At 43.8% G+C, this 10,440-nt stretch overlaps 1 protein-coding gene across 1 annotated transcript in view; it reads right to left on the bottom strand.

Moving 5' to 3' along the window:
* The window catches only part of LOC129703292 (uncharacterized), a 75,581-nt gene extending 73,556 nt beyond the window's left edge, over positions 1-2,025 (bottom strand). The window contains exon 1 of the mRNA XM_055645642.1: positions 224-2,025. The gene's annotated coding sequence lies outside the window, so the exon portion shown is untranslated. The remainder of the gene's footprint in view (positions 1-223) is intronic.
* Between the last annotated feature and the right edge of the window lie 8,415 nt (positions 2,026-10,440).

Raw genomic sequence — 10,440 nt, forward strand, 5'->3', positions numbered from 1 at the left:
GAGAGTCCAGCGTCTGCAGTTCCTTGTGCCTCAATTGGAATCATCTCCTCGCATTCTCCACGATTGCCCCATGCAGTTGACCCTAACAACCAAAGATACTATAGGGTATTTGCTAACAACAGTTGCGCTTTAAGGACGACTGTTCGATCAAACCCCCGGCGCATAGACGGTGGATGTGGCCTCCAGCCTCCAGCCGGTTCACCTCCTCTGGCGGGAATCTTACCTTTCTTAAACGATGGTCGCCGATCAACACGGGATGCATGCATTAATCCCCGTTTTCTGCATCCTTCACACAACGATAGTTTTTCTTGAAGACGGCTGCCTGCCCGGCTGATGCTAAACACCAAACTGCGGTATGTTTATAGTGCGTTGCCATGGCACAGCTCATTGGCTTCAGAATTGAGCGGGATGGGGGAAGTTATGAGGTATAATTTAAAGAGCTAAACTCCTCTGAATACCGTTGATATGTCCTTACCCATTTTGGGGGACCTTTACAACGGATAATTTGTTTTTTAATTCACCCCTTTTCCTCAAATAAAATCCATCAAAAGGAGACAAGGCGATGTGTGTTAAAGGCGATGGAAGACGTCACAAATCGGGCACCCTTTCTTCTGCAGGTGAATATTGTGTAAAAGTCTCGCTGTCACCCCCACACAGGGCTAAACGGGCCCAAGATTCCCAAGAGGGAAGCTGCCAGATCTGGGTCAATTCACCATGAAATCCTTGTCAAGTGAACACTCTTTTTTTTTCTTTTTTTTTCTCTCCAAGCTGGTGCAGAATTACAGACTTGGCACCTCTGCAGTGCCAACAATTAGATTATGCAACCTTTCATCCATGGAATTAATGTTTAGATCTCGCATGAAATGCACTTGATAAATGCTCACTGTTTAGCCCAAATTTGGCACCGATGGACAACAAGGGCCCAGAGTGTATTCCAGCCCAGAGGATGACAACAACTAAATTATTATAATTGCATTGTACTTGTAATTTTTGTCAGGTTTTCAAGAGTTAATCCTATCTAGTATTTTTGTATATTTAATGGTCTGAAGAAGGGTCTCCACCCGAAACATCACCCATTCCTTTTCTCCAGAGATGCAGTCTGACCCGCTGAGTTACTCCAGCTTTTTGTCTATCAATGGTCTACCCATGTTTACAATGCTTACAAAAACAAAAGATCCAGATCTGGTGGCTTTCTGAAAGAGTGAGGGGCAGGGTTGCAGAGGAGGGAGAAGGTGACAGAGTTGTGCAGCATGGAAACAGGCCCTCTAGCCCAACTCATCCATGTCAACCAGGATGCTCCATCTAAGCTAGATCAAGTTTGTGCTTCATTCCATCCCCATGTTTGTGCACTACAGCTGTCAAACACTTCAATCGCTACGTTGTTAGATGTCAATCAGTTTATCATGTTCTGAAAGAAGCATTACAGCTGCTATACAAAAATTGTTGGCAGATAATCTTCTGCAGAATTCCCCTGCAATTGAGAGTGATTTGCTTGCAGTCCAGTTCTATATTAATGGGTAGAATCAGGTTGTGGTTCTGCCATGTAGTTGGTGCTATTGTTGGGAGAAATATTTAGCAAATAAGTAGATCATAAGTAAAGCTCTATATGCCCACTACTTAAATATGCACATTTGAAACTTGCTCTATATGATGAGGTCCAAGTAATTGTAGCTTCTTTAAGCCTGGGGACAATTAGAGAGTGATTATAGCTGCCTGCAAATTTCTGGTTTCAGATCAAAGAAACTCTGCAGCCAATGGCAGCCCGGGATATTTTACTCATGTGACCCATGATTTGCCCAGATTTTTGTTTGATACATGTTATGGTAATAACTTAAATTTAATTTATGCAGTGTTAAATCCAAGTGGTTACATTATTTTTTATATTAGCAGTTAGAAACACTAATTTGGAAAAATTAGAACATGATCGAAATAGATGTTGGCTTGTGCAAAAGTGTTAAAAGAATGATGACTTATTTTATATCCCTTCTGGATTTTTTATTTCCAGCCTTTGGTGGAGCTGAAAATCATAAACCAGAATACTGGCTTCTCATGAGCAATTTGACAACAATGTACAGTTGAAATCGAAAACTTTATATTCATGGACCATGTAACTGGCTTACACAATAAGACATGTTTTCATTCAAAGATGCAACCTGGTTAATTTGAGAACCAGCAAAACTCTCTATTGAAGATTTGTCACCGAAATTGTCCATTAATCCAATTTATTTAATTTTCAATGATTGTTGATCCTTACTGCAAATGTATAATTAGCAAACAGTTACAACTAATTTATTGGGACACACTGAACCACCCTTCAAATTTCTGTTAGGCCTTTTACCAGTTAACCTTAACTACCACCAGGGGAGCTGTACGATTGGCAGCCCTGCCAACAGTCTGTTTGTTTTTTCGTCTTTTTTTAATTTTTAGGGTGTGTTAAAAGTTTGTGTAAATGTTCTTCGGTTTGTTCTATGTGGGGGGAGGTGGAGGGGTTGGAGGAAACATTTTTGTTCGGTTTCTTACATTGCTGGAGATACGATTAATTTTCGGATTGCATTCTCTGGTCACTCTGCGGCCGACCATCGATGGAGCTGGAGGCCTCCTTGGACTGACCTTCGACTGACCTTGGGCCCCACTGCGGGGCGAGGACTTACATTGGAGTCGTTCCCTTGCCTGGGATCGTTCTAACCGCGGCCTGCGATCTCGGGAGAGGCCATGGATGTCGGGAGCTCCAATGTCGCGGAAGGTTCGACCAGCCCCGACACGAGGTTTGATCATCTGGCGCGGGGGAGCTGACATCCCCCTGATGCAGGAGCTGACGCCTCGACGCGGAGGGCCCGCCACCGACTACGGGAGTCAAGATCATCCCGTCAATGGAGGGCTCGAGGCCCCTGATTGCGGGAGAGCAAAGGGAAGAGATTGAACTTTTTTTCGCCTTCCATCACAGTGAGGAATGTGGAGGAATCTCTGTGATGGATGTTTATGTTAAAATGTATTTTGTGTGTTCCGTTGCTTTTTATTTGTATGACTGACTTGGCAAATTAAATTCCTCGTATGTTGATAACAAATACTTTGCTAATAAAGTATTATTGTGATTGTGGTTGTGTTATTTGAACCATTAATGGTTTATCACTGTCTACAATGATTACTAAAATAAATATAGACAGTACTTGGCATCATGAGCAGGAACAGGTCCTTGGGTCCGTAATGTCTGTGACGAACATGATGCCAAGTTAAACAAATATCCTCTGCCTGCACGTGATCCATATCCCTCCATTCCTAGCATATCTATGTGCCCGTCCAAAAACCTCTTCAATGCCACTATCGTATCTGCCTCCACCACACCCCTGGTACCACTCTCCGGGCACCCACCTATTCTCGTCAAAATATCTCTCCGTCTCTGTTATCTCTGTTTTTACTATAAATAACTGAGTGAAGTCAAATTGGGTTTATTGCCATATGGACATATGTGGCAAAGTACATATACAATTTAAATCATGCTTGCAGCAGCATCTTGGGCACATAGATTGATACAACATACAAAACCATAAAGTATACAAAAATGATATATAAATTACACATAGATTGTACTATACAGTAGTAATAAAAAATAAAGAGTGCAAAAAAAAATCAAGACATCAGTGCAAAACATAATTAGAAAAAAACTACATGCAAGAGATGATCTCTAGTTTTGCACTGTCGAGGTAGGATTATGGGCCTGTCCCACTGAGGCGACTTTTTAGGCAACTGCAGGAGACTATGCGGTCGCCACATGTCCGCGGGTGGTTGCTGGGTAGTGGCCTTCATGGTCGTGAGGAGTTCCCACATTCTGGTCGCCACGAATTTTGCAACATGTTGAAAAATTAGCGTTGACTAGAAAGAAGCCGACATGGAGAGTAGCGAGAATTCTCGTGCCGTAGGTGCAGTGGTAGTGGGATGCCAGGAGGTCGTAGGTTCTCGTAGTTTGTAGCCGGTGCTGACCAGTGAATTTCATTGGCTCATTTGGAAAAAAACCGTAAGCAGTAGTTTTCAGAACCAAGGATAACCGACCGGTAATGTTAAATGTCCACTGAGCTTCACAGTCGTGTATCTCTGGCTTCTTAAAAGTTGTCTCCACTCCTTCTCCCCTCCCTCCCCCCCCTCTTTTAAAGGACTTACGTGACCCTTCCCGTACACTGTGCTTCCACCGTCTTAATTACAGCGCCAACCTTCCTGTTCATCGCAGTGTGTGTCTGTATCACATTGGCTTTGAACCTTGTGAATTTCACAGACAGCGCTCCCCCCGCTTGCCCTGTCCCCCGCCTGCATAATGGGCTGGTGAAGGAAGCGGTGCGTGTGTGTTCCACTCTGACAGTCGCCTTTCCAGTTGCCGGTTTTTCAGGCAATTGTAGGTGACTTGACAGTCGGCAGTGTAGTGACAGATTTTCATATCGTTTCAATGATTCCTCCTTTAGTCACTATGATTGAAAACAGGGGTTAAGGGGATAATCGAAACGCACTCACAAGCTCTCCACGACACATTCAATGCCGTCGAAAGATAAATCTTCCAAACACAGTCTCTTAATTAATAGCTTCCTTATTGTACCTGTAGTAGTAAAAACAGTTAGATATTCATCTAAACTTCTTCTTGGATAAAATTTAACGGTCACTGATTATAGTTATAACATACTGAGTTAAGCTAACTGGCTACTACAGCCAGCAGTCGCCTGAAAAATCACCCATGTGGAACAGGCCCATTAGGATAGTGCAGGCAGGTCCAAGAACCTGACTGTTGTAGGAACCTGTTGGTGTATGACTTCAGGCTTCTCAACTTCCTGCCTAATGATCGCAGCAAGAGGGGGACACAGCACAGATGGTGGGGATCCCTGATACTAGATGCTACCAAATGGAGGCAGTGCCTCATATAAATGCATTTGATGATGGGGATACCTGTGCCCACGACAGGCTGAGATGAGCCTGTTCTATAGATGTTCAATAGATTCACCAATGTTCTATAGATTCAGGATCAGTTCCTGTGGATAGGAGGGTAGCTAATGTTATCCCACTTTTCAAGAAAGGAGCGAGAGAGAAAAGAGGGAATTATAGACCAGTTAGCCTGGCATCAGTGGTGGGGAAGATGCTGGAGTCAATTATTAAAGAAGTAATAACGGTGTATTTGATAACAGTAAAAGGATTGGTCCAAGTCAGCATGGATTTATGAAGGAGAATTCTTGACTAATCTTCTGGAATGTTTTGTGGTTGTGACACGTAAAATGGATGAAGCAGAGCCAGTGGATGTAGTGTTTCTGGACTTTCAGAAAGCCTTTGATAAGGTCCCACACAGGAGATTAGTGGGCAAAATTAGAGCACATGGTATTGAGGGTAGGGTATTGACATGGATAGAGAATTGGTTGGCAAACAAGAAACAAAGAGTAGGAATAAACGGGTCCCTGTCAGAATGGCAAGCAGTGGCGAGTGGAGTGCCGCAAGGCTCAGTGCTGGGGCCGCAACTATTTACAATATACAGTATATTAATGATTTAGATGATGGGATTTAAAAGTAATACTAGCAAATTTGCAGATGACACAAAGCTGGGTGGCAATGTGAACTGCAAAGAGGATGCTAGGAGGTTGCAGGATGACTTGGACAGGTTGAGTGAGTGTGCAAAATGCATGGTAGATGCAGTATAATGTGAGGATATCCACTTTGGTGGCAAGAACAAGGAGGCAGATTATTATCTCAATGGTGTCAGATTAGGAAAATCTCTGGAATTTAGAAGGATGAGAGGGAATCTTACAGAAACATATAAAATTATAAAGGACTGGACATGCTAGATGCAGGAAAAATATTCCCAATGTTGGGGGAGTCCAGAACCAGGGGCCACAGTCTAAGAATAAAAGGGTGGCCATTTAAAACTGAGATGAGAAAAAACTTTTTTCACCCAGAGAGTTGTGAATTTGTGGAATTCTCTGTCACAGAAGGCAGTTGAGGCCAATTCACTGGATGACTTTAAAAGAGAGTTAGATAGAGCTCTTGGGGCTAGCGGAATCAAAGGATATAGGGAGTAGGCAGCCATGATCACAATGAATAGCGGTGTTGGCTCGAAGGGCCAAATGGCCTCCTCTTGCACCTATTTTCTATATTTCTATGAGTACACTACTCTCTGTAGCTTCTTACATTCCTGCCACTGGAATTACTGATTAGACCATTATGCAACCAGTGGAGATTTACCAAAGAGTATTTGGTGACATAAAGTTTGTTAGAGTATTCGGGAACACCAAGGATCCATGAACTTGTCTTCCTTGGTGCAACAGTGATGGAGAGAGTCAACAGTATCAAGCTCCTGGGCGGGGATATCTGTAAAGATCTGCCCTGGCCCCAGCACTTTGATACAATCAGAAAGAAAGCTCATCAATGCATCTACCTCAGAAGTTTCTAGAGGTGCACGATAGAGAGCATATTGTCTTGTTGCATCATGGCCTGGTTCGGTATCTCAAATGCCCAAGGCAACAGTGCGTGGAGAAAGTGGTGGATATTGCCCAGACACTGGCATTGACATCCCCACCATCAAATGGATCTACAGGAAGAGTTGCCTTGAGAAGGCAGGTAATATCACCTAAGACCCACACCACCTTGGCCACACTCTTATCTCACTGCTATCATTGGGAAGCAGATAAGGAGCTTGAGAACCATTACCTCCAGCTTCAACAACAACTTCTTACCATCAACCTACAATCAAGTTCTTGATCCACTCTGCATAACCCTAACCACAACCCTACCTCAGGAAGAAATCACAATGGGCATTGTATAGATTGCACTACATAATTTGCATTGCACTGTTATGGTCTAGTTACCTAGTATAACTAATCACTTATTGCATTATTGTTTATCGTGTATTTATTTGTTGAATGGTTGTGTTAATGTGCCTGTAAAGCTGCAGCATGTACACATTTCATTCTGGTGCACATAACAATGAAATGCTCTTGGTTCTTGACTTGACATACCGAATGTCTTTAAACGTCTAAGAAAGGTGTGCTTTCTTTTTTATTACATCTGTGTGCTGGGGTCAGGACAAGTCATCCAAGATGATAACACCCAGGAATTTGAAGTAGCTATCTTTATCCTCCGCCAACCCACCAGTGAAAACTGGCTTGCGGTCCCCCGACTCCCCCTTTCTGAAGTCAAGTATTAGTTCCTTGGTTTTGTTGGGCCGTTGAGCCAGTGTTTGTGTTGCAGTACCACTCAGCCAGATGTTTTATCTCTCCCCGGTATGCTAACTCATCACCACCTGTGATTCGGCCAACAACAATAAGAATGCGACGTTGATCAAGTTCAAGTTCAAGTGAGTTTATTGTCATGTGTCCCTGTATAGGACAATGAAATTCTTGCTTTGCTTCAGCACACAGAACATAGTAGGCATTTACTGATGGTCAGCGAGAAGGAGATCCACACTGATTGAGGTCTTCCTGTGAGGAAATCAAGGACGTAGAGGCCCAGGTCTTGGAGCTTGGAGGAAGAAATAGAGTAAAGTACCAAAAAATATCTTATTTTTTTAAAGTTTTTGTTATCTGGAACATATTACTGAAATTATTGGAGTCAGCTGTAGCTTGGTTGATGGAATTCTTACCTCTGCATCAGAGGGTTATGGGTTCAAACTGCATTTCAGTGACTTGAGCATAGAAATCCAGATTGCCACTCCAGGGAGGGAAGCTGCGCTGCTGGAGGTGTCATCTTTCAGATCAGATATTAAACCAAGATTCCACCTTCACTCTCTCTCTAGGGGGAGTCAAAAAATCCAATGGTAATTGTTCACTGGCTAGTATTTAGCTCTTAATGAACATTGCTGAAAACATTATATTTGTGGGAACTTGCTGTGTGCAAATTTTCTCCCGCCTGTTCTATGTTACAATGGTGACGGCACCTGTTTCTTTAAAAAAAATCTTCTGCGGCCATAAAGTGCTTTGTTGGATGAGATGAAGAATGTTGTATAAATGCAAGTATCTTTCAGGAGTCTTTCAAAAAGAACAGGTTCCTGCAGAGAGGAACATTAAAAATTATAACTGGGACCTTGTAAGAGGATGGTCAATATGATCAGGACACAAAGCGGAAAAGAAAAACCGCAAAGTCTGAGAAAATAAAATAAAAAACAGAAAATACTGTAAATAGTCAGCGAGTCAGGATGATCATAACATTTTAGAAATTGCTTGAATATATTTGGAGTTTGTTCCAAATTAATTACAGGCTCTTTTCTTTTATTTTGCTTCTGGCAGTACATTGTGGCATAGCAGGAAGGGATGGTGTTTCTCCGCAAGACTTTGATATGCCCGGAGGGGCAGGCGTGAGCAGTCGCATGATCTCCACTGTGTATTCATGGCTAACAGACCCGAATCGTTCCAACCACAATACCGCTCGCAAATGCACAATCTGCAAGTTCAGACTTCAACTTTCAAGTAATTAACAAGTGCTTCACAGAATATATAAGAGAATGGACTTTACACCAAACACTGGCAAATCAAAGGTCCTCTATCACCTGTCCCTGCTGCGCAACTCAACCCCTCCGTCCTTTTACAACTGGATCCACAATGAGAGCATGGAAATTAAGGAGCATTTTCCATCCATCTGAAGTCACCTCACACTTGGGAAATATTCAATGTACCAGCACAACCTTTGCCGTTCTGAGGAATAAGATGCTTGCAGATTAAAATCTCCAATTGAGCAAGAAGCATGTTGTCCACCAGGCAACAAAAATCCTCACCTTCTGAGACAAGGTCTACCTACCTACAGCTGGACCTCAAAAGCACTCAAAGTACTGACGATGCTGACTCTGTAAAATCTCCCGAAGCTACATGGTGGACTGCACGGTGCCACAGCGGTAGTGCCTGAGACCCGGGTTCGATCCCGACTACGGGTGCTGTCTGTCCAGAGTTTGTACGTTCTCCCCTCGACCGCATGGGTTTTCTCCGAGATCTTTGGTTTCCTTCAACACTACAAAGACGTACAGGTTTGTAGGCTAATTGGCTTGGTATAGTGTAAAAATTGGCCCAAGTGTGTGTAGGGTAGTGTTAATGTGCGGGGATCGCTGGTGGGTGTAGACTCGGTGGGCGCTATATCTCTAAACTAAACCACTGCCAGGAATTGCAAACCTATATCAGTAGTATCCTCTCCCAGACCAACATCTCTGATTGATGCTCCAGTGATGTTCTGCACTTGCTTAGTCAGCTACAATAGACAGGCCACCTCGTTCACAAGATCAGCATGAGACTCCTGAAATAGCTCCTGTCCCAACTCCATCACTGAACAGAGGAAATGTTCCCAAAGCCTCCTTGACGAAAATGTAACATTCCCACTTCTCGTGGTCTATGACCCCTCAAAATAGAGAAGGACCATTTCTATTAGCATTGGGAATAACAAATCATTGCATTAGCAGCTTATGAAAGCCTAGCGTAAGTGATAGAAGGAATGCACCATTTCCCAAACCACCTCACTCTGGCAAGAACGATCTGGGGAAGAGTTTGTGCATCTCCCCAGGACTGGAATATCTCAAAAACCAGAATGTTGCAGCGAAGCAGGTCATCTTCAACCCTGACTGCCTAACATGTGGAAATTTGGTAGACACAAAATGCTGGAGTAACTCAGTGGGACAAAGTCAAAGTCAAAATCAATTTTATTCGTCACATGCACCCGAAGGTGCAGAGAAATGAATTTGCCAGCAGCGATACACTTAAAAAGAACACACAATACACAATAAGATTTAACATAAACATCCACCACAGCATTCTTCACTGTGGAGGAAGGCAACAAAGTTCAGTCAGTCCTCCTCCTTTTGTTCACCCGTGGTCGGGGCCATAAACCCTCCGTAGTCGGGATCCCAGACTCCGGATGGTAAGTCCACGCCTCGCCTGCGGCTATAAGCTCCGCAGACCACAGCCCCATGATGCCAAAGTCACCAGGCCAGCTATTGGAGCACTCCTCTCTGGCGACCCCCAGCAAGGGTTTGTCCACTCCGTGATGGAAATGTCCGCACTGCGCCTGCTGCTGATGCTCCGGGCCCGACTCTGGAAATGGCCACTTCAATCCATGCTGTTAGGCCGTGAGGGAGAAAAACATGGAAAAAGTCACCTCTCCATTGAGGAGGCGACCAAAAGCGGTTCCCCCCCTCCACACAAGACACACAAAGAGACAGGCAGCATCTCTGGAGAGAAGGAATGGGTGAAGTTTCTGGTCGAGATCCTTCTTCAGACTGATGTAGAAATTTGAAACTGTTTCTCCCAGAAACCTGCAGTGCTGAGTTGAATGGAAAAGTTTGGAACTGTGATCTATAAAACGTTAGGCAGGGTTATTAAGGGATTGAGGACAGCACAACGGATCAGTGATGAGTGACCCAGTGTCGCAGGCTCAATCCCAACCTGGAGTTCTGTCTGTGTGGAGTTTGCATTGTCTCCCTGTGATGTTGTGGCTTTCTGC

The sequence above is a fragment of the Leucoraja erinacea genome, chromosome 14 (assembly GCF_028641065.1).
Source record: "Leucoraja erinacea ecotype New England chromosome 14, Leri_hhj_1, whole genome shotgun sequence".
NCBI lineage: Eukaryota > Metazoa > Chordata > Chondrichthyes > Rajiformes > Rajidae > Leucoraja > Leucoraja erinaceus.